At 37.1% G+C, this 25,868-nt stretch overlaps 1 protein-coding gene across 3 annotated transcripts in view; it reads left to right on the forward strand.

Annotated features, from left to right (window-relative positions):
* Positions 1–25,868, forward strand: part of ESRRG (estrogen related receptor gamma) — a 290,909-nt gene that overhangs the window by 136,787 nt on the left and 128,254 nt on the right. The gene's annotated exons all lie outside the window — the stretch shown is intronic.

Here is a 25,868-nt window from a genome sequence, read left to right on the forward strand (position 1 = left end):
AGAGCTGTTGCTCAAAGGTTTCATTCTTCTATGAAGATGTCAACTGTAAATATAAAAATGCATCACTGAAAATGTAATGGTTTAAAGATTCAAACTGAAATAAAAATTCCTGCCTGGGGAAAGCACTATAATCAAAATAAAGTAGTCTTAACTTTGTTTCTGTAGAGGCCATACTTGAAAAGAGCGCTTGAAGGCAGCAGGTAGCGAGGTTGGTAGGGAATGCCAATTTTTATTTATTTATTTATTTATTCTCCCCCACAGATGATGATAGTCCAGCTTTGGAATCAGCAATACACTTCAGCCACTAATACTAGACAATATGTAAGCTGCTGCCACTTCTGAAATGCGATATCCTGGCATTTAAGTCAACTTTATAATCTGGCAAAAAACCCACCTGGCAATATTAAAATCCAGCTTCTGAAGCATTTTTATTTCTGAAAGCTTTTTATGTCTTTTTATATCTTTTTAGCATATATTAAATTTCTTAGGAGCAGTGGCCTGGATGTACACTTGATGGATGACTGGGGCAGGGCTGCTTCTCCCCCCCCCCCCCCCCCCCCCCCCCCCCCCCCTTTTTTTTTTCCTAATTTTTTAACAATGTGTGATACTTGTGCATTAGGTAATGCTGGAACAGGAATACTGCAGATGCAGCTGTTTAACAAAATTACTCTGGGGTTTTTGTACCGTTTTTAGATAAGTTAGCAGAGATTTTCCAAGGTATGAAGGACAGCCTGTCATCTCTTGCATCTGTCTTAAGAAATCTTTCGCTTTTATTGGTAGTGGCCTGATTCAAAACTAAATGGAAAGAATGCCATTCATTTTAGTAGATTTTGGATCAGTCTCTATAATTGATTTAAAAAATGAATGATTTGGTAGTATTTTAAAAGAAATCAATGAAGAAATGGAGCCTGTGTCCAAGGATTCACTGCCAGGATGTGACATTTGCACCAGTATAGAGTTGCCTAAGGGAGTGTGACCAGGAAATACTAAGATTACCCCATAGTATTTTCTGTGTGAGCTTAAAAGCAGTGTTGGCATTATGCCAATATCTTCAGTCTTGTGTTGACTAAAGAGGAGGTAAAAATCCTTCAGATGAAGATGGTAAGACAAAGTGAGACTGACCCCTTTTTTCCTTGGTTTTACATCTGAGTTGTAAGAGAGGTTGAAATGCTGAGTTTACGTAAAGATTGATTGATCTTGGTTTGTTTCTGATGATGAATTTTGGATGAAAAGCTGTAACATGGAATATATATGTCTACTTGATGCATATTATCTTCCTATATAGGCAGAAACACCTTGGTGTTCCTATGCAGAATTAAAAAGTCACAAAGGATGGTCATGGTCATTCAGCACGTCTTTCCCCATGAGATGCAAAATAAATTTTAATAGATGGAGAATTGCCTTGACTGGCCTCCAACCAACATTTTATTTATGAAAAGGTTCATACAGTGTTTAAGAGATATAGGAACTTGGCTCTTGGACAGAAAGCATTTTTCTCCTTTCTCTTTTGTAGAAAGAAATAGGCCAAGATGGCATAACAGGATAAAGGAGGCAGAGTTCACTCTCCAAATATTCTGATGCTTCTTTATTTTATTCTAGACATATAAAGAGTACCTTAAAGTAGGTGTGAAAGTAGTATGTCCTGCCCTCCTTTTAGAGGCTTTTCTAGTGCAAAACTTTGTTGTAGATAACAGTGCCTACATATGAGTCTCTGAGTTGGTAAAGTTGCATGTGATTTCTATCCCTGATCTCAATGGACAATTTGCATCGATGTGTTCACCAAACAAAGGGTTTTTATTGTACTTGGTTTTCCTTTCCTTGATTTTCTTACTCTCTCTGAATATGAGCACTATGTAATTCCAGACCTGTTCCTTTGATCACAGATCACCTTTTTGTCTCTGGTAAAGCATTCAATCTTCTGTACAAATGAAGCCATAGGTGTGTTTTACTGCTGGGATCAATGGGAGGAAGACGTGACACGGTGGCACCTTTTTTTTTTTTTTTTTTAAGTGCTTAAATGTGTAGATCAGCGTTGTGATTAAAAAAAAAAGCTGTTTTCTAGAACAGTAACATTTGAATTTCATGTGAAAATATGTTAAAGGAAGTTTCTTGGAAAATCTGCAAAAGCTGTTTCTCTAAAGGTTCACAAAAGGATGCTTTATCAACATTCAGTACTTCTGTTAGAGCAAAGCCTATTATTTTCTTAGGCAAAAAGGAAAAGGTGAGTTACACAGCATATATTTATAAAGGTTGTGTCCATGACATTTGTCTCTAAGATTTGCTATCTGGAGAAGAACTCCTGGAAAAGCTAGACATGAGGACTAAATATAAGCATGTGCACTTAAAACCCAATTTTAAATTTTGAACACTCGGGAGTAGCAGAGTAAGGAAGATGAGGCATGCGTGTCAGTTCTTGCCTTTTACAGTTTTTGCATAGCAGTTGGGGTTTTGTTTCCACTTTAGTGATTAGTTTTTTGTTGAAGCTGGTGAGGATTGTCTCAGAGCAGCACAAACCACAACCCATCAGCAGGCTGCTAGTCAGCAGCAGGTGTGAACAACATAAAACAGGATTAACGCTGAACCAGAGTGTGCACTAAAAACAGAACCCCTGCCTTGGTTTTACAAGGGCAGTAAGATAGAAGCACTCTTGTCGTGTTTACTAAACAGTGTTCAGTGGACTATGTAAATGGCTCTGCTCAGCTGCAGAGAAATAAGTGCAAGAATTATTATGTATTTGAGATTTTTAAAGACACTTTTTCCTCCTTCAGGAGTAGACCTCTGTTGGTGTTGAACCAGAGGCATAGAGGCAAATGTCAAGGTGTTCAAAGTTAGTGCTTCAGTTTTTGCAGCAGGGGGAAGGGAGGATGGAATGTCAGCATTCAGCGTTTAATTTTTTTGGTCGTTGACACAGGGGAGCAGGTAGATTGTATTGTCTTTTTGAAATTAGACCTTTACGATTTAGGGTTTAATGTCTGCTTATTTCTTCTGCACACATTTCCTTTAAAAAGGCAGCTTTTCCATTCCTTTGCATTTGCATATTTGGGAGCTTTTAAAGCCGTGTATTTATGATATCCATTACATTCGGCATCAAAATCTGCCCTCACTTATGCTCTGTATTAAAAGTAAGGGGGATACATTTGCAGTGGAAGCAGAATTTACTTGTTGTTATATATTAGAATTGTTTATAAGCTACTCCCATTTCCCTGCTTCTATCAGTATATTACCTGACCAGAGAAATTTTCATGTTTTAGATAAAGATGTGTTTAAGGTCGCGTAATTTTTCATAAATATTGTGTGTAATTTTACTAACATGAGGGTTTGTTTTGTTGTGTTTTTTTTTTTTTTCTCCCCCCCCATTATTCCTGGACCAGACTTTGAAAAGAGGCTAGGATCTATCAGGCTGCATTTATACAATAAATGTAGTTTGATTTGAAAAAAAAATCCAACAAAAAAACCCCAAACAAAATTAAAAAACCAAGCACCCAACCCCCCCCCCCCCAAAAAACCAAAAACAAAACCCCAACCCACAAAAAACAGAACTCATTTTTCCTGAAGTGGTTAGCATTTTCAGAAGTCCTACAACCTCAGCCCTAGGAAAACTCATCAGATCTTCTGTTTGTGGAGCTCTAATGAAAATTTGATCCTTTTGAAAATCAACTTCATGGTATTTATATCAAGTCCAGTTTAAGTATAATTATGTCATCTTTCCTATGATGCTCTCATGGGATTTGGATTACGATTGACAGTTACTTTCCTCATAGAACAGAATGAAGTTTTTTTATCATTCAGTGTTCTCTCATCAGCGGTAACTCCTTGCAAATTATCAGATTATAGATATGTATTTAGCCATGCAGATGTTTTTACTGAAATGCCTTTATGAACAATAGCTGCTTTTGTAGGGTCCAAATCCTCTCTTCACAGACACCTGTGCAACTCACCTCCTTTTGCTGTCAAGATGTCCCTATACACCTCTTTAGAGGTACAGGTCTGATTTTTGAGGAGATACCTCAAGCTTCACATGATGAGGGCTTTGCTTATGCATGGTGTCCACAAAACAGTGGCAAGCATTACATAAGCAGGAACATTGCATTCAAAGATTAAATTTGAAGTTAGAGAACTCAATAGGTTTGTTGGAGAGCAAAAAATAGTCAAGTATTAATATATTTTCTAAAATACCTTGAATAGTCACATCACCTTATTAATTAGTGGATTTAATAAATCCATTAAAAGCAATTATTTTAAAATAATACCTAAACTGTGAAAATATGTCCAAACCAGAAAGAACTTAGTCTTGTGGCCTTACAACATGAATTATTTTATTCTTTCTTCCCCTATTTTTTCCCCACATACAGTTAAATACACAAACAGTTTCAATGCTAAGAATATACATGACCAGTTTCAACCGTGAGTTTTGCTGATGAAAACAGAAGGCTTGGGAAAGCTTAATTTTTCATTGTATTAACTTTTTATCAGTAGTGAAACAAGCTTATCAATATAATATGCTTTTTGAATCCAAGTTTGGTTCTATGATTGCTGCTCCAATAGTGTGTGTGTGTTCCTGTTGTGACAACCTGGCAGTGGCTCAGAGGTTTGTTTTTAAAGAGGGTGTTCCTGCATGTTCAGAGTTCTGTTCATATATTGTTGATGAGAAAATAGCTTATATCATCATAGTGAAATCATGACTTGTGTGATAGCATTTGTAAACTGACTGTAAAGTGCACTGCTTTTACTGTCTCTCTGTGATGTTGTGAACTAGTTACTATAACTTGAAATGCTTTTCTGAAACTGGTAGCGCATAGTTCACCATTTCTAGAAGTGGTTGGTACCAAAATCTGTTGCATAATTTTGCCAGTTTGCATGTATGATCCCTGGATTCTTTCACCTTTTTTCTTTTCCTTCTTTTTTTTCCTCCGTCTTTCCCCCTTCTTTTTTTTTTCTTTTTTTTTTTTCCTTCTCTCTCCTTCCCCCCCCCCCCCCCCCCCCCCCCCCCCCCCCCGAGGTGGTAATATAAAACCCTAAAATTCAGGATTTTCAGTTAGGACACATGAGCATACAGAAGTTGTGCTGCTTATCCAAAGTTTATCCAAAACGCTTAACCTCTTTGGCCTCAAAATCAGTCTGGGCATCCCACGAAAGCAGTCTGTCCCTTGAGGTTTTCTGTAATTCCTGGCTTCTGCCAGGTCAGAAATAAACAAGAATAAACTTTTTGATAATACTGCTATGTCTTCTCCCTGGGCCAGATGAAACTAGATGCTATATTACTATGTTTATTATTATTTGAGTTCCTACTGAGCATGTTTAAATCTCTGAAGAGATAAGTTCCTGTTTGTTTCAGGCTTTATTTGCCAGTTTGGACCAGTCCTCGTTTACCCATACGGGTTTATTTACAGTCAGTTTCTTTTTCCAGTTATACCAGTATGCTAAGAGGGAGTAGAATCTAACACAGAACATGTCTCAACTTACACTTTTTCTTTTACCTTCAAGATCACGTAATTACTTATTCTGATTTAAAAAAAAAAAAGATATTTTGACTCAGTAGTTGAGTGTAATTGCAAATCAATTCCATATGATTTACCCTGTTATTTAGTATTTCTGTTATGGTAGTATATAGAGGCCCCTGTCATGCTACTGTGGTGTACAGTGTGTAAATATATAGGTAGTTCCTGTTCAAGAGCTTTGATGACACAAATACAAGCAATTCATGAAAGCTGCAGAAAAGGGCACAACGTACTTTTTAATATGGCAAGTGCAACCATACTCTGTATGTGTGCATAACATTTGTGTGTGGTTTTGTATTTTTAATTTAAAATAAAAGTATTAACTTCAGACTAACAAGGAAGTATGGATTGTTTTATTGTAGATCAGCAGAAAGCTAGCTGGCATTTGAGGGGAGATGTGGGTGGTTTCCTCCATGTCAGTTCAGAAAGGTGCGTGTAATGAAAAGAAGGTAGAGTGAAAAGCTCTGTGAAAGGGAGACAGACAGACCAGGGAGCAACACAGGCTGCTGTTGTTGACATAGCACAAGGGGTGGGAGAAGAGGTTGGAGAGACAAATCTGGATAGTATAGGATTGCATTGAGCATCTAACTGACCGCTTACATTTAATACCTTTTTTCAATATGATTTTTTTAATATTGTCCTTGAAACAGTGATTTCAGTTAATACACTGAATCAGTTGCCTGCTGATTTGAAAAGAGTATGAAGTTAATCACTTCTCCTCATTTGGACAGCAATACATTTTGTATAAAAAGAGTAACTTCTGTGGTACAATGATACTGATGCCAGTCAAACTCTGCCAGATGTGTCAGCAGATTTCTTTTTTTCTCAGTTTCATGTGTTCTTGCTCAAAACGCATATTATAGTTTTTTCTTACTGTCATCTTCGCTGTGTTTTGCCCAGCGTTCCAGAGAGGAAAGCAACATATTAAAATGTTAATTTTTGCAGTCAAAAAAAGACTGACTGCCTCAGCTTTTGTTTGCATTTTCCCTAGAAGTATCAAATCTTTTGTAATAAACTATTAATTTTATATATCTCCTGAAATGGGAAGCAGAAGAAATTCAGTCAAGGAACATACTATACAGATGGAAACTGAGGCTTTTCACTGTATGTATAATAGCTATTAAGACTTCATCTAAACACGGTGAGCATGTACCAGAAGATACATAGATTTATATAAAAAGATTAGACCGGTTACCTGTGAAAGGGTTGAGGTATTTGGAAACTGAAGCTGAATCAAAATGTTTGTGAAGTCATGAGTTTAAGATCTTTATAAGATTTCAGGCATATTTTGTTTTATGCACACCACTTGGGGGGCTCGCTGGAGAACAGAGATGGACTTTTCTCCTTTAAGGGAAGAGGGAAAATGCTTCTTACACACTCTAAGTAAATTGCATTTTGGTTTAAAAAGCAAATAAGCATCTGGTCATTTATTTAACTAATTCATATAGTATTGTATGTAAAGGGTTTTTTCCCCTCTGCGTACTGCTTTCTGCTACACTGATGATAATGTACCTGGAAGGAAAAGGCAGTCCAAGCTGAGGCAGCCAGCGTCAGACAGGGCGGTCTGCCATCTGTCCCACCTGCTGCATTCATGTGTCCATCTGGTTACTGCAATAGCTCATTGCAGGCTTCAACAGAAGAACATTCAGGCTGAAAAGAAGGCAGTGTGAATTATTTAGGTAGCTAGTGTAAATAAAGAGAGGGGGAGAGGAGCAAAGGAGGGGGGTTGTGAGAGGGAGAAAGCACTCTCTTGCTCCTAGATGCTTTGGAATGTGTTAATGCATGAGAGCATTTGATTTGCATATAGATTTAGATGTATAGATCATTGTGAAGATTACAAGCCAATGAGTTTTATCTAGATTTAGATAGCTCTCAGCCTGGTTTGCACATAAAATATAGCCAGTTTCAGGAGGAGAATCTTTGGGGACTTTAAACCTAAGTGAAACTGATGAAATGTAATGCTTTTAGGTATTAATTTAGCAGAAATAAAATATTTCCTTTAAGGGCTTTCTGTGCCCTTTGTTAACCAAGAATTTATAACTACTTTGCATAGTCGATGCTTTATACACACTGTGTGGTTTTGATTTGGTTATAGTTAGTTACATTTGTCGTCATCTGTACTTTATTTTAAGAGGAAAAGCAGTTGACAAATGCTTTTCCTTTTCCTTTTCCTCTCATGTTTATCAGGTGAAGATTAAATCCAGTCATCAAACACATAATTTTCCAGCTGTCAGTGTACATATTGTTACACAGACAAATATATATATGCTTTTCTGCCTATATAAACATACATAGAACACTTAAATCTTTTTAGCTATTTTTAATGGGGGTGAGCAAACAGCATTTCATATTGTTACAGTGGCCTTGAAAAAATAAATAGGTTTATTTTTAAAGTTGCTTGCCTGAATTTCAAAATGACCACCAAAAGGTTTAGACTATGGTGGATTATTTATTGCTAAAATTGAATTATTTTTAGAAAAGATAAAAATTGTTAGTACTAGATTTGAGCATAGGAAATTCATTTGCATCATTTTGTTCTGAACATTTTAATAATAGTGGTGTCGTGTCAGATTTTTTTTTTAAATGCATGAAACATTAGTCCGATGCTGTGTTTAAAAAAAAAAAAAAAGATTGGCTTCATATTTTTCTATGTTTCCTGATGTCAGATTCTTCTTGCTTTCAAATTTTAAATGTCAAACTTTCCTGGGCCAAAGAATAAAACCAGGGTCATCTTAAGAGGAATCCTTGAAATTGTGGGAGGGTATTGTGTCATTGTTTTGCCAGGTTTTAGATCTGCAGAAGAAAGGGACACAGCATCTTGAAATCCCAACAGCCTGGCTACTTCTCTAAGATTTGCATGAAATTCAGCTGCAGCCTTCAAAGGGATTTGAGTGGATTGGATTCTTTAAGGTTAGTCCATGTCAAACCTATTAAGTTCAATTCACATGCAAAACCCTTTTTACGTTTTTTTTAAGCCAATAAGGCTCTAGCTACTATTAAGGCGACATCGTGTACTTGCAGTAGAACGTCCATGGTAATGGATCACCCTACTCGCACGTGTAACTAACCAATAATCCACTTTGTCATCTTTCAAATTAAAAGGTTCTGTGTCCTCTATCTTCCTCAGATTGAAGGGGTTTTGTTTGCAAAAGTTGAGATCCTGGAGACTATTTTAAAGTATCCGAGTCAGTGTGAATATCCATCTTCCATCTAAAATGTGATCCCCAAAGTTACGTGAATCCCCCCATTAAATGAAGATTAATTTAACCTTTGAAAGTAACTTAAACTCTATGTTCTTAACTTTCCAGGTCTTTGAGGTCTCGTTGTTCCTGTAGATTGACTCCACTGTTAAATGATTTTAGGAGTACAGTATATGTTCTGTGGTGAATCAGGAAACAATTGCAGGGGAAAAAAAAAGATGAAAATATTTTATGGTGTATAAAAGGATTAGTGGCTACTTCAGAGCTGCAAGGACACGACTTTCAAAAGATGAGTTTAATTTTTAGTTTAGAAGCCAATTGAAGGAATTCTGTGCATCTCAAACATTTAGGCCAAAGCATCTAAATGCCATGTGCAGAATTTTTGAAGTCCACCAGCAGGCTGTGAAAGGAGCACCGAATGAAGACACTTTGCCTCAGTTAGATATTGTCAGAATAAATGGATGTTAGTAGGAATTTGGGTTAAATAAGGAGCACCCAGCATCCTCTGAGGTTGCTTCTCATCCTGGAGCTTTCTGCCTTACCTGAAGTCTTCATGATTTGCCCTTCATTTTGTGAATGGCTATGTATTGTTATGCTTTGGTTTGAACATTGCATAAGTTTTCATAAAATGCTGGCCAGATCCTGTAACTAGGTGAGCTGAATCTTGAAAGCAATTGTGTGTTTACTGCACAGAATCAAATTCGTCCGCTTCCACAGTGGTTGCACTGGCACTTGGGTCTTCAGTATCTAGCAGGATGCTGGATTCAAAGTTGTATTCTGATGTCACTCAAATTCACTGAATTTTGCTCAGTTTTAAAGATGTGAGGAGAAAGTAGTATCTTCTCTCTGTACTTTTTCTCATCGCAATGTTTGAACTTTACACTTCATGCTTAAGGAAAGCACTGCTTTCAGTTATGTTTAGATCAAAAATTGTTGATTTGTGTGTAGTGATTGAGAACAGAATATCTTCCATTGACTTAAAGTTTCAGCTGCTCCAAGTCTTTCAAAAAAATACATTAATTAGAACAGGAAAAAATACTTACTTCCCATTTACATTTCAAGGAAAGAAGCAAGCATCCATGACACATACTTCACGTTTAGAATGCCCTTTTTTCTAGCGAAAGCTGAAGAAGCTGCTCCTTAAATGAAACACTAATTTTTGAGACTTGATCCTGCAAAGCTTGCATGCATAAGTCACTTGATACAGGTAGTAAATTTCCTGGCAAAGTACTTGGAGGAAGGGGTCAATGGATAATAAACCTTTTCCGGGTGGCCTGGTTCACTTGCATCTTGTAAAGCAAATATTTAGATTTTCCCAATATAGAAAAGAATAAGATTAAGAAGTACTATAATTAATTGTCTTGTGTTTGGCTTTTTTTTTTCTTTTTTGTTTTAAGTTTTCAGCATCCATTTAAAGAACCGAAGTTGCTCTTGACCTATGGTCAGAATTCTTCGTTGTGTTTCATGACCTCTGAGAGTAATTTTTTTAAAAAAGTACCTAAACCAGGAATGTTTTAGCAGGTAAAAGATACATGTCGGGTATGGAATTTTGTATGTGTATGTAAATTCATAATTGTTCATCTAAATATTCTTTATTGATAACACTTAAGCCATTAAGGGTTGTGCAGAGCTTGCAGCTTTTAATACTGATGCCTTATAGTATTAATATGGCTATTTACAGCATTATTAATTATACGGGCTAAGTAGCAAATACTAGCATTTATGTTGCTATTTGATAGTGTTCCATAAGGCACGCTGTTTTCCTGCTTGTAGGTTAGTAAATTGTGTTGTTATATGCATTTTTCATGTGTTAGTATTTGGGGAGGTAAAGTTAGTATTTTGCTGAGGGAGTAAAGGGGATGAAAAGGCTGTCTAGATGTGTGAATTCTCGTTTCCTTGGCACCCACAACTTCGTTGAGAATCATAAATATCTCATTGAAGAGTATAGTCATGTTGCAAGAATTATATATCTGTGTTGTCTGGCAGGGTGGTTCTGGCAAAAGGGTGATTTGCTATCATATTTTTTTAGAGTGTTGGAATAAATACAAAAAGCCTATATTGATACTACTAACTCCAGGTAAAAAATAACAAATCTGGCTAAAATTTTTTGGCTTTAACAACTTCAGATTCTAGTAACATAAGCAGAGGTGGTCCTTCTTGCTCTTGTTTATACTTGTTGTTGGCAGTCCCTGAATGGAAAGTAGAATGGGGGGAGCAGAGCAGAGGGAGAAAGGTTAAATGGCAGAGAGGTTAAATTGCTTCAGTGACAGATTCTCTCCAGAAAGGCATTGAGTTGTTTTAAGGATTAGTTTGGGAAAACTTGAATTGAACCCACTTCTCTGCTGTTCATATATTGCATTGCTAATGTTGGCAGTCTCTTATTTTTTGTAAAAACAAAATTTACTTTCCAAAATGAGTAGAGAGCACTGGGAAACTTTTAAAAAGCCAAGCAAAAAACCATAAGTTTCATCAGCTGCAAAACTGGTGGGGGTTTTAGCTGTGTTATTTTATTGTGAGATTCTTAAAACGTTAGAGCAGATTATTAAAAACAATGAATATTTTATATTATGATCGTTGCAAAACACCAGAGAAATGTTGCAGAAGTAGTTATCAGTGATCTAAGGGGAAATGTAGTTCCTCAGTTAAAACCCGTACTGACTTCTAAGTGAGTCTCTGTTTGTTCCTGATGGAGATCTGTCATTGCAGCAACGTAGTTCTTACAGTAAGAATCTTGCATCCTATCAGCTAGTCTTAAACATTTTCTGTTGGAAAAACCTCACCATATGAGCTGGGAGTCCAGGAGGATGTGTGCGCAGTCCCTCTTCAGAAAAAATGCGCTCAATCTGTTTCAGACGAGTTCCCTGAAAGATGGGTTAAATCAACTGATTGAGCTGATTTTCTCTCTTGAGGTGATATTTTATTTATATGATAAAATGCTTGGAAAGTGATTAATTTGTCAGGGGAACATCTTGTTACTGTAAATTTGCCGAATGTGTAATAAAATTGCCATAACACAGATGGGAAAATGAAGATCTTTTAAAATGAAATAACTGAGCAGTCTGCCTACATTTTCAGCACTTACAATTAACTTAGTTAAATTTCTTTGTCATTTTTACCCCTGGAAGAATGCAGGCTGGGGAAGATTTGTGGCAAATGCATGGTGTGGGTTTGTATGCATGGTGGGTGGAGGGGACAGGAATGGACTGTGTAGTTTTCCTTCTGCATTACAAGGGACTGATAGATTTATTAAATTTCTGCCAGGGTTCCTTGATTGAGTGAATTTTTAGAAATTAAAATATACAGGTCGGATATTCCTTCCCAGTAGCAGAGAATTTAAGAATAGGGGACCTTTGTGGGCAAGTACCTCAAGTCCGTAAGATGTACGTGAAGTAGTGCTTTTGTGCTAGTTTGTGCAGGATTGCTTTCAAATGACAGCTAAATAGTGTAATACACTTCTTAGTCTTTATAGCAATCTCTTATTGTATGGAATATAACTTAGATTATATAGGGGTATACTTGAAAAGTCAAAGGAAGGAATACCTTCCCTGTCTCTGAGTTGCAGTGTGTAACAAGTGAAAATAGCATTAGTGAAGGAACAGTGCCTTTTATTCATACATTTTACTACTGCCTGTCCATCTGTCCGCTGGAATGAGCCACTTATCATGCTTCTGTGTTTTTTCCTTTCAACTTAAAGAATTATGAAAGGAAAATTCAATTTTTCGTGTCCTTTTATGACAGGTAGACTGGAGACTGTGGTCATTTGGATTAAAAACATATCCATCACCACAAGCTGACAGGTTATTATTATGTCTTCTTTGAATATATGAATTTTATCCCTACATGTTGGAAGTCTAAGAATGGGAACTTTTTATATAAATAATTATCCTAGTAGTGATGTACTGCATACTGTTGCCATATTTTTTCACTTTTACAGCATTCTTGGCCTTATCACCCATAACATAAATCTTAGGCTCTCATATTTAATACAACCTGTAGGATAACCATGCCCGTATAACGTACAGTCAGCCAATCCCACATCATCATTTGGCTATCATTATTTATTGTCCTATGACGGATGTCTCAGTTGATGTCCCGTTTTGGATTTGACAGTATGTTTGATGCAGCCATCCAGGGGTAGATGACAGTGGCCTCCCTTAGGTGTTCATGCTGATCTCCACAAACACCCTCAGTTTATTAAGCTTCCAACTATAGGCAGTTAAAATTTTGAGTATATTGGTGTTATCTTGGTTGCTCATAATTTATTTTTTAGAACTCCAGGCTATTCATTCTGTGAAACAATGGTAATACAAAGACTCAGTTGCTGTCAAACCCTCTCCTGTGTAAAGAACCAGCGAAGGAGTGGAGTAGATTTGGTGTATATTCTAGGCAGATGCTTAGTGAAATGCAGGTGGATTTTTATTCCAGACCTTAGTCCTATCATGATAAAAAATGTAAAGCCCAATCTGGTAAAATTATCATTTAATGCACTCCCATTAACTGATCAGGGCTGATGCTCAGTTTGCCGAGCAGCCTGAACTTGCGCTGAAAATAGCAAGGCACAAAACTTCTCAGGATCAAATGTGTGTGTTAATTTAGTTTAATGGTGGAATGCAGTGCTCTCTTCAGGCCAGTCTTTCTTTCATTGCTTACCCAAGGACAGTCGACTTAAGCAGAACTTTTAGATCTACAAAAAAATAAATATTTGATCCAGACTTTATACTGTTGAAATAATTGAAGCAAGTCTGTCATTAAAATACAGCTGAAATTTGCAGTGTGCAATATGGAGTAATTAATACTGATCTGTTCATGCAAAGCTTTTCTTGGACAAGTCTCTCAGTGACTTCTTACGGAAGAGATGACCACTGGTTCAGCATGTAATAATTGCAGCATATTGATACAATTGCTTTATAATTGTAAGTAGCAACATCCTTGTTCTGAATGTAATAATTGGGCCGGTACACATTTGTTACTTGAGACAATTTTTCTGGAATATGCTGAATTTCCTTCTTTTCTCCCTCTGACTCCCACCAAAATAGAAGGCAAAAGATAAAAGAGTAGAAACCATATCAGGACTTTGTGAAAAGCTCATCTTGCAAACTTGCTGGAGTCATGCAAACATTTTAAAAGTGAAAGCCATTACTTCTTGACCTTTGCTGCTTATATCCAGAGGCAAATCTCTGACATGTAAACCCAGTGGCATAAATAGGTTTGAATTACACGTACTAATATGTGAAGAACAAGGAACTGTGAAAAGCCAAAGGTTTATTTATTTATTTGTAAAAATCTGTAACCACACATTAAAATCCAAGACAAACTAGAAAAGACTTAAGCTGCATAGGTTTTGCTTCTATAAATTCTCTGATTTATCTCAGCATGTGATGAATTTGGTCATCAGTACCATACCCAAGTAAAATACTCAACTATTTGTTTTGCCTATTTTTTAATTTCCAGTGCTTCCAGAATCAAGATAGATAAACAGAGAAAGAGTAAGAATTCAAAGGAAGAGGTTCTTTTTTCTTACAGTTTTCATTTTCAAATGTTAAGGGACTTTATAATGTAGAAATATAAATGTTGTGCATTAACAGCCAGGGCTCATATCACTCAAATGCTTTAGTGGGGTTTTCTTTTGTTGTTTTTTTGGTTTGGTTTTTTTTTTTTTTTTTAAATAGACTGCTATGCTCTCTGAGTCCTTTGATGTCAGTGTGGTTTTCTTTGGGTGCAGCAGGTTATGGTAATCCACTTGCATCTTGCATGTCGGAGTATCAGGACCTTAGACCCTCTGAAATCACAGGCTGGGTTGGGGAATAACACCATTAGCTAGTATAAATTTGCAGAGCTTCAGAGTTGCAGGGTCTATTCCCCTGTACCCAAGGTTTTGACCCACAATGAATGGCAGATGTGCTGTACTTGGAACAAATTTGATTTTGTTTTTTTACCTACTCCTTCCATTAAAATAACAAACTAAACACCGTTTATAAAATTACCCAGATGATTTAAGCAATTTGTAAATGAAGCAGTGATATTGGATGAGGAGACTTCTTCAGAATTCATGTTCATCTTTAGAACTGACATTCTGTTCATGGATGTTTCACAGCAGTTACAAATTTGTAATCTTTTCTTTTGCCAGGAATTTGTTTATACATTACTCTTTCATATAATGAAAACTAGCACTCCTTTTTGCATTTTGTAGAATATTACTGTTCTATGAAAATATTTTTTTTTCCTGGTATTGTCTGCCTCTTCCATTTCAAATCCTTTAGAAAAAAGTAAATACATAAAAACCTTGGGCTATTCACAGCTACACATTGCTCACACATTACCCTGTGTGCTGGCTAAAGCCGTTCTTGCCATAGGCTTTATTTTTGGGAAGGCTACACACAAAGAAATCAGGATTACTTTAAAGGAAAAATAAACATTTTAATGGAGGAATAAGAAGAGATTTAATTTAGCCTTAAAATAAGATTCCCATTTAGAAAAAACTATATATTTAAAAATAACAAAGGTCCCATTTCTGGAAGTTCAAGGCAAGTTCCTGTCTTAGAAATAAATATTCAGACTTCCAAGGCATATTTTCATCAAAGCCATGGCAAAAAAAAAAAAAAATAAAAATTAAGAAATAATGCAAAATATACGGGATTGGGATTCCCCAGGACCTTGATTCTGTTCCATGCCATATTGTTGGCCTGCTGAGCAGCGTTAGGCAACTCTTCACCTTTCTGTGTCTTGTTTTCCCCATCTGTAAGAGGAAGATAGTGGTACTCCCTGGAAATGCAGTTTAAGATCTGTGTTAAAATCAATAAGTAAAAGATGAGCATTATTAATAAATAGTACCATAATATTATTGTTAGTAATATTTGTCTAGGTCCTTTTTTTCCTTTTTATGTTGATTTCCAGAGGACCTGGTCAAGGAGCTCTGTGTGAGAACCAAGAAGAAAGCTGAGTCACCCCTACACCCAGTAGGTGAGGGACTGCCTGTCTGAAAACGCTTAGCCACAGGAAAGGCCTGGTTCTTTACTTTGTTTCCAAGTCCCACAAAAGTGATTGGGATTTTTGTCATTGTCACACAGCTAAGAGTAAGACCGTGGCACTCAGGAGACTTTTAAACCACTTTCAGTTTTTGTCCCTACCTTTTTGGTTTCTTACGGACATTTGCATCTCATAATTTGAAAGAAACATTTTCTCCCTCGTAGAATCTTACATTTCACTCCTTTTAGTTTCCTTAGCAAAAACACAGTTTCAAGCTTTCGATACGAGACCGTGACAAAGTGATTTTATAGCCAGTACTGAAAGTGACTAAACTTGACAACAATTGTGTTTTATGACAACCTCTGCTTTCATGTCCACAGCCTACTTTCCTATCATCAGCTGTGATTTCCCCCCCCCCCCATCCCCCCCTTTCTCTCCCCTTCTTTTCCTCTCCCCTCCTCCCCCCATGACTTTATCAAACGTGAGCAATTCTGTATCTCTGCACTGACTGGAAACAAATCCTTTTACTAGGAGTGCATTTTAATGGACAGCATGCTTCACTTAAGTCACCAGAACCTTAACTGTATAATATTTAATTTTTTACCAACCCAGAACCAAAGCTTTTTCTTGAGAGTGATGTTCATAAGAGTAGTGGAAGAATTAGTATTACAGAACTAAACCAGATTAGGAGGGAATGTGAATTAGATTTGGTAACAGATGGTGCCATGGAAATTAAAGGTGCTTTGCGAATGGAAGCGACAGCAGCTTGCCTCTTTTCCTCTCCTGTCTCTCTCTTTCATGCGCTTGATAGACGGGTATAAATCACAACAATCCCGTCTTGACAGCCAATTTCGAGAATTTGATCTGGTTAAAGACATGGCTTTCCTGCTCCACTCACTGAAACTGGCTGCTATTTTATTTTTATACAGCACCTTGTCATATTTAGGAAAGTGGAATCACCTGCCTCCCTTTAATGAAATTTTCTTTAATTACAGTTTTAGCTCTTTAGTGTTAATTACTTTTCCATTCAGCCTGAGTTCTCAGGCTGTCTCATAGGAATGTATTTCTCTCCCCCACCCCACCTCCCTGCACTATTCATGCATATGCTTTCATTTTTCTAAAGATGCTTTTCGTTGTTGGAAGTTGTTGTCAGATCCATTATAATTAGATCCTAATTATCAAAATCATCATTATTGTGTAGGAAGAGGAAGCACTGTAAACAACTGTTAAAGTTATAGGATCTTGAGAGGAGAAACCTTTCAGGATATACATGAATAATAAACAAGCAAACAAAAAGCCCTACTAAAAACTCTGTCTGGGAAGCATAGACAGATCTGGATAGCAAACGCTCTCCTTGGAAGGAAAATCTACCCAGGTTCTCTCTCCATACCTATTCCTCCAATCTCTAATCCCACATTTTTCGGAAAGGATCAGAATAAAATTCCCCTCCTTCAGTTTGCTTATGTAAATATTCATCTTTGCACCTCTCATTCAGGTGTCCAGATATAAAAGTCACTTTTCTGATATGTGTCAGGATCGACTTATAGTTGCCTTAATACAATTACTTTTTGGCATTTAAGGCAGCAAGTGTAAGTGAGGAGACTGCTGTGATGCATGGAGACATGGAGATGCTTCTGCCGTACACTGAAAGTCCTCAGAGTGAAAGAGAAAAATAATGGACTATATCTAAAAAAAAAAACCAAACCAAAAACCTCTCAAAATAAGAGAAGATCCTTAGAGCTGGCAACTAACAGTTGGTAGAAATAAAGCTTCCTACTGGCAGTCAAATCAAATGTAGTAACAACTCAACGACTCCCTGCTGCTAGCTGACAGCATGGTGTAACACACTGGGACAAACATTCACTTAAACACTGATTGCAGGAAAACGTCATTTTCCAACTCACCAAGTAGCTTTTTGGTTGCTTGTGTGTGCACGCATGTATGTGTAGGGGGGATTTGAAACCGGTGGTGTGTGGCTGGGAGGACAGGACGCACGCAGGAGCCAGCTGAGTGAGGGGGTGGGAGAAGGATCACTTGCTTTGTAAGTTTTAGTCCTGAGTCTTTTAAGACGCTCACTCTCTGATACTATTTCTGGTATGTTCTTTCTAATCGCTTCTCCAATTTAACAGAGCTTGGCTGGCAAATTATAATTCTTCTGTTATAAATCTGCAGAGAATCAGTGAGGGAGCTGGGTGGGGAGACAGGTACACGGTGTGCACACACCTACACTCTGCCTTTCAGCGATGGAAGGAAATCACTGCTAGAAATTGTGAAAAATCTGGTGATGCAAACTTTGACTCTGTCTTGAGACTGAAGGCATTTTTTTGTCGTCTTTTTCCTTTTGGAAAGTGATGAATGACAGCTATGTCTCTCTGATCTGTAGTACTGGCTTTATGACTGGTGCAAGTAACTGCTTTTGATGCTGTAATCATTTCAAAATAATCCCTCTTTAGAAAGCCTGTTAAGTTCTTGAATAAATCTTGACTTATTTTTGTAGTTTTGTATTTTTCTCCCTTGAAGTAGCTGAATGTAGCATTTTATTTTCTTTTGCTATTTTAGTTGATTTCTCTTAATAAAAAGAACCCTCTCAATTAATAATTAGATGACTCCTTGACACGTTACCATGTCCTCTGGGGGCTAGAGACATCAGGTGGACTCCACCTGATACCACTGCAGTATAACTGCAAGTAAAATGATGTTCCATCACAGAAAAACACCTAACTTCTTAACCAGAGTTTTTGCTGTCTTCCAACATGTTACATGAATTAAAAGTGTTAGTCTGCAGTTTGAAAAGAGAGTAATAAAATCTTACTCTTCCTGATCAATATACTGATTTTCATATGATGAGGCTTGGCCATCATTCTAGTAGTCACATCGCAGCCTTTTGGTTGAAACTGTTTGGGCATGGGAAGTCTCTTAGTGTGAGTTTGTGCAGCTCTCCACTCTTTCTCACTGCAGAGCTGACTTGTTTGAGGCATGTTAAGTACTGTAGCAACAAAAAATATGTAACATTAGGCTAGAAGCCAGTAAATGAGAGAAGGTAAGTCTAAGGTATTCTAGTGATATGATTGTAACTTCAAACAACAGCCATGTTCTAACTGTGCAAAAATGTTAGAAACACAGGAGAAAAAGAGAAACCTAAAAATTAAGTAGGTATATAAAGTATTTACTGAGGTTTAAGTTGTATCAGAATCATAATATATACACAAAACACAAAATCATACGTTTCTTCTATGTATAACTTTCAGGCATTCCAGAATGATTTTGATTTAAAGTGCCATGTACTTCTTGTGTTGCCTTCTTTTTTTTTTTTTTTTTTTTTTTTTTTTGTATTTGAAAACTGAATCATCAGAGCATACAAAAAAAGTACCTTTTTCTACTTGAAATACATGAAATCTGTAGAAGTAGGCAAGTATTTCTGCAGGAAACTTTCTGTGGTGATGGCCTGCTAGTAGTGGCGCATAACACAGCTTATAGGACATTTGTTGCATACACACATGCAAAAATAAAGGTCAGTTTTGTGGGTTTTATATCGGCTTTATTTTTTGCCTTTCAGTTGGAGGGGTTTGTTTTTGTTTGTTTGTTTGTTTTTGTAAGTATGTTGCACTGAGATCTATTGGATGCATTGGACAACTGTATTACTGAGGGCTGGCACCTCTTCAGATGTCTGGGCTTTTGGCTCAAAGGTCTTTGAATATTCTTCCCTGTTTACTTTTTGTTCCCAAAAGAGTACCTGATGTAAAGAATAATCATTTTGCAGTCTGAAAAGATTTAAATTCTGTTGGCTATAAGTGCTTCAGCTTTTAAATTCGGAAGAGTAATGTTATAGTCTGTCAAACCATAGGATCTGTATGCTGCAGAGCTTGTGCATGTCTAAGGATACATTTAATTAAACCAGCATTAGTGCATCTATATAGACTTATTAAAACACTTAGTTTGTCTCAATAATATTGATTAAATAGCAGTAGTTTGTTTAATCTAAGTGTATTTCTGCTATTACTACATTACTTCCAAGTAATCAGGGTAATAGTCATCATCAGTGAAATATCACGTTAGTTATGAAGTAATGCCATAAGAATTGATTTAGACTTGGCAGGAAAGGAAGGCTTTCTGTCATATGGTGCCAAAGCCCGATTTGGATTATTAGAATGAGAGTTTTAAACGTAATTTCTGTTCGTATAAACAGGGTGTGTTTTATAGGCTTATAGGTTATTCCATACTCTTGAGTATCCATTATATCAAGGAACACCTCAGACAGTTAATTATGCAAAACATCATGTAAGTAATTACACAGTATTATTATGCATTTAACAGTTTTATTGATTTGCCAGTTGCTCACTTACAGTATTTAGAGCTATAAACAAGAGATGCTCACCCTCAGTTGAAATAGGTCCAAGGAAATGAGCTAAAGATAAATGACACTAGTATGCATTGTTGCATCAGATGTAATCCTTAAACGTAGAAGCTGTCAACAGTGATAATTTGCAACGCATTGGGGTATCTCAGGATCATTTCCTTCTTGTTAACAAAGTTTATCAACCAGGAAGCACAGGGAATCAACTTGAAATAGAAAGGGAAGCAATAATGAATATTTATATATGGGGGGGGGGACGACGGGGAGGTTAAAATAATTCCCCCTCATTTTGAAGGGTCTGCAGTAGTTGCAAGTCAGCTACTTGAAAATTTTGCTTTTTTAAAAACGTCATGGAAAACAAACTAAGTGCAGCCTCACAGATTAGGTGCAAATGTGAAGGGCCTCAGGTTATGGCTTGTTTTGTTAAACTAAAAATGACCACGCAGTAGTGTAGTCTTCCACTGCCTTGTGTGTAGGAAGTGCTTTAGCAGAGCTTGGTAGATTGCATACAGAGCCATAATAACTGTTTGGGAAGCTGGATCCTCTGTCAGCAATCATCAGCTAACTCAGGCCACTGCTGGTAACAACATGATGGCTTCAAGCGTTGCTTCTTCTGTTCCGGCTGCTAGTGGCTATGACAGCTGCTCTGGAAGAAGTCATTGGCTTGCTTTGCTTTCCCTTACTAAGGTGAAGTGGTGAAGGTTTCAGGAAAACATAAAAGAAAGAAAGAAATTACAAGAACCAATGAAACATTCAACATTTGTTTAAAAAAAAAAAAAAAAAGCCAAACAAAAACCTCCACCACAGCTGTTCGTTTTGCACAGGGTACTCTTTACTACATGGTTGTACATGTGTGTTCGTCAGTAAAGACCTAATGCGTAATAACAGTTTTGTTTGTGCGTGCATGGGACAAGATTAGCAATACTTTGCATTTAATAGTCTCATCCACTACGTTAACCAAGCAGGCCTCATGATATTTCTTATTAAAAGAAGGAATCCTTTCTTTTCCTTCCCCCAACTAAGCCAGTGCACCTTAATGCAATGATGATATGTTAGACCCAGCAGTTGTCAAAGCATCGTATTACTGTGATGCCATAATGACACCCTGTCTCTGTAAAGTAGTCATGTTTTCTCAAATCACACGTTGCACCGTTGATTTCTGACATGACACTTCATTCAGTCACTTTCCTTTTCTTTGGCATCTCCATTCTCTGACAATAGCAGCTGGTGCCCATTTTCCTACTAAGTGATTCACATTTTGCCACTTTACTAGAGTGCAATTAGCTGAAGCAGAAAAAAAATGCTCAATGTAAAGCGGCTCGGCTGAAATTGTTACTCAGCTCTTTAACAGGACCCGCTGAAAGTCTTGAGGTGTTGTAGGCATTGGTGCAAGAAGCAACATTTTCATTTCTTTCCGCACAAACTTTTTTCCTTTTTACATTCAGAGAAGCAGAGTATGGGAAATCACTGGAACATGCTGCACTGTTTTCTGTCTGCTGATTTTGGTATAGAGCTGTGAAATGATACTGAAAGTAAGCACAGTATTTGAGAGGAAGTGTGGTCTTTACAGTCAAAGCAAGGAGCTGGCTTCCATTCCTGACTCTGCTACAGATTTACTGTGTCACTTAGACCAAGACTTTCTTTCATGCATTGGTTTTCATAGGTAAAGTATGAGGATAACAAGTTAAGACCTTTTTGGTCGACATCCATGTGAGTTAGAGGAATGTATCAGAGGAAAATGAGATGGATTGCACTGTTAGCATAAAAAGTACCTAGGTGTGCATAATAACACCTGCCTTGCTGATGCTCCCACATAGTAGCTGTCATTAAAAATGTCAACTGATAACAACTTATTCTGACGTTTATGGAAATAGGGTAATTCTCTCTTCAAGAAAAGAAAAATTTCATGTGTAGGTAAAAGTGGACTTTTGCGTTGGTGTATAATAAAGGTGCTCACTCTAATTATTGTGACTAATTATTGCTCTCACTGAAACCACCAGCGCAGCTCTGAAGTAGCAAATGATGCTGTAAGCAGAGCTTTTCCTACTTGAAAAGCGAGCATGAAATGTGTTCACGGATTGTGAAGTATTGGCATGTTCTTTTGACCTCCTTTAGGTATTGGTAATAAGGGAGATGAGGGGAAAAGTAACTTTCTGAACCAATTGCATGTATGGATGGAATATAAGAAGCTCCCGATGGCTCGAAAGGGAAGGCTTTCTTTTTTTGAGGCTATATACTGTAATCAGATGCAGTTAATTTTTGCACTCCACTTGTATATTGATACTGATTTAGCCAGTGTCAGCACTGTCAATATCATTAGTAATGTGGCAGGTAGATGGAAATATGACTGTGATTGCATTAATAAATTCTTAATATATTCAACCTTTCATAAGCACATGGCATTACAATTTATCCGCTATTGTTTAAGACCATTTTAAAGCAGGAGTTGCATATTGAAGTGCTCTGTCATTGTACCTTTCTGCCAGCAGTGACTGGCTTCAGGTCTTACTTAAATGAGGAAGTTTTGAAGTAAATTCAGTAGAGATGTGAAGAGTTATGCTATATATTGCATATTACTCGAGGCTTGCAGCACCCTATGTAGTTTCTCTTCTGTATGGGCATGGAAATGCTTCTAGAGCAAATTAGTTACTTTCCCTATAGTTAATTGAAAGGAAAGTTTACCCAAGAGCTGCCAGTTGTTAGAAGACTTACCTGAGAACAGCACACCACAAATGGAGCTGCCATTTATTTGACTTAAAATCTAGTAAAGAAAAAAAACAACCCCACCAAGGCTTTAAAATAAATACTGTACGTTTTTATATGACACATGTTATTTCTATTCATAAACCTTAACTAAATTTAGATTTTTATTAATCCAATGTGACCTAAAAATTTTGCATTAACAGCACAATGTGGAATTGGGCTTATTCTCTTTGAATGCAGATAAAGCCATCATCTTGAAAATAGCCCTTTCTGACAAAAAGGTGTTCTTTTGAAATAAAGTCTTATTCACTACATTCCTCTTAGAGTTAATGTGAATTTTAGTGCCTCTAATTTTAGATTGAAGTGAGTTCTAGAATAAAACCCACCGGCTGACAATTGAATTTATAGATAGTTGTGAATATTTCAGGCTTGAATAATAGAGCTGTAGAATTTCAGACACAGAGAGGAAGAGAGAATTAAGCTCCAACTGTAGTTTTAGACTGTAATGCAATGGTGTCTAGGAATTCTTCAGTGTAACAAGCTAAGTAGTAATTAGGAGGGAACTGAGGGAGGGATTTTACAGAGATCTAGCTTAGGCATTATTCCAAATGTTCAGCATGATAATTTGATGGTGGTCCCACCTGCCATCCGTATAAGATGGCTCTTGAATTACTTTCGTTCAGATGTGGTACAGTAACGAGGGAGTGAAAGCAGTAGGTGTCTGTTGCCCACCCACAGCTAGTACCCAGCCTTGTCTCTGGTTCACCTTCTTCGGGGGATTAAGAAAGTTTTTGTTCCCAGAGTCAGGCGCTGTTGTTTTTGCTTTTCATTGGAATGGTTAATGTTTTAACTGCATTTGTGCTTTGCCAGCATGCAACAGGCCAGTCTGTACTGTTTAAGCTGTAGCCAAAAGCAGCTCTATCTTGGTTAGTACCAGAAACTGCTACTTCAGAAGCATCAGCAGACTGGCTTCAGCCTAAGCAACACTGGTGATCGGATTTTAATGCTTGTAGAACTGAGATTATATTTTGGTTCTGACCGCTTGGAGTGGGAGATATCCACTTTTGCACTGGCTAAAACAACATGCATTTGGACAACTAATTAATTGCAAATGGTTTTTCTGGGAAGGAAAGGGTGACATTCGAGCTCATTATTGCACAAATTAGGAAAAAAAAATCGGCAGTGGGAGTCTTAGGCAAGAACGTACCATCAAGCTGGTTATGACAGACTGTAGGCAGTGACTGCTGTTGCTGTATTTTGAGACTTTATATGTGGAGCCTCAGCAGCAGGGAGATGAAAAGAAGACCAAGTACCTGTTTAGTCAATAAAAGGACCTTAGTGTTAGTGTATAGAAAAATAATGTAAAAAATAAGTTGGTAGAATGTGAAAGTTAATTGATATTTCTAATCGTAGCTGTATAAAATACAGTGTCAAAGAAAGAGGAGAGAGAGACAGAGAGACACCATGTTTTAGTACCCTAATAACTTCTAACTCTAGTCTAAGATCGTAATGTATGTGAGAGCGGTCCAGTAATTATAAGGTAATAAGTGAAGTGGTGGTGTAAGTGCTCTAAATTAAAAAGAATTCGCAGAGCTGCTCTAAGTCAGTGCCGACCCGCTTTCTTTCAAACGTTGACTTGAGAAAAGTGCTTAGCCCAGAGTGCAAGTAGAGAGACAAGAGAGAGCTATCTATTAATTACAGCACTCATTAACAGTGACGGCTACAAGGCAGCAGATGCAGAAGAAAAGGCACACGCTACTGCAGGCTGGCAAGGGGATTTCCCCCCCTCCAGTTCTTGAGGAAAGGACAACACAAGCAGGTGGTCCAATGTAATAAGATATTTTCACGGCTTTAACCTTCCCATTTCCTTGGTTTATTTGCTGACACCAGATCGCTTGCTCCTTCCACCTCCCCAAATAAGTACTGATTTTAGGTTTGGAGGGTAACATTTCTGCACATCAATCTGGCTGTTTTCCAAATTCACGTGTCGTTTGTTTTCAATAGAATTTTACAGTAAAGATCACAACGATTGAGAGATCCTTAATAAGATCCATGGGCACTTATTTTAGGGTAAATCTCATCCTAAGCAGATATCTTTAATGAAGGGTCAAGCTTTGATCTCAGTTACCCTCATTGGGAAGGAAGTGAACTCGCTGGATTTATGTCTATTTTCCATTGGTGAATTTGATTCCAGATCTTGAAGCAGAAATTAATTTTTTTGGTTTTTTATTTTTTTTAAACACAAAAAGGTGAAAAAGTGAAGACAAGATCTCAAAAATGACTTTAGAAAGTTAAGTCAGTCAAATTGTCTGGACTTACACATTTGCTTTGAAAACATGAATCTATAGCTCCAGGTGGATGGCCTTACAGGGTAGTTGCTTTTCTGCTGATAATGTTTCTAGAGAAATGCTCATAACTGTCATCTGTACTTTGGCAGCTTCTGAGAGTACTGTCAGGAAAATGCTGGGTAGGACATTTGCTACTGTGGTCTCATGATCGCAGCTGTAGAAAATGAAGATAGTATCTGATTCAGAGCTTTCTAATTATTATTTTTGTCCCTTGTTCTCCCTAAAATATGTTTAAAATAATAAAAAACTTGGGGATGGAACAGACAAAGAAGATTCCCCCCCCGCCCCCCCCCCCCCGTAGAAAGCACTAATTTGTCAGATCAAATGTTATATGGTTTTATTTCAGATGCTTAATTCTGAAAACATGAGAACTGAGAAGTAAGACAGAATCTCACCTTCTGAAAGACAAAACTTCTATCTAAAATTTCCTCTAATATATTTTTTTTTAATCCAAGAATGGAACACGTAAAATGTCAGATCCTGTAGAGCTGGAGATATGTGGGATAGTGGCGTAGTTATTACTGGTTAGTCTGAGGATAATGGCTAGAAAGTAATTGTAGCCAGAGCTGATGAATCATTTTGCTTAGATTTTGTGAAAATGGAGTCCAGCCTTAATTATTTGTTAGAGTTCCCAGTTGATGTGCTACTCTGTTACTAAATAGCTGTATCTATAATAAAGCAATATCAAAGCAATATTAAGGAAAAAAAAAAGACTCTGAGAGACTTGCTCTTCACTTCTGGGATCAGATCAATAGATGATGGATACATGTTTTAGTCAAGTGTCTTGACAAATATTAAT

This window comes from Gymnogyps californianus, chromosome 3 (genome assembly GCF_018139145.2).
Source record: "Gymnogyps californianus isolate 813 chromosome 3, ASM1813914v2, whole genome shotgun sequence".
Taxonomy (NCBI): Eukaryota; Metazoa; Chordata; class Aves; order Accipitriformes; family Cathartidae; genus Gymnogyps; species Gymnogyps californianus.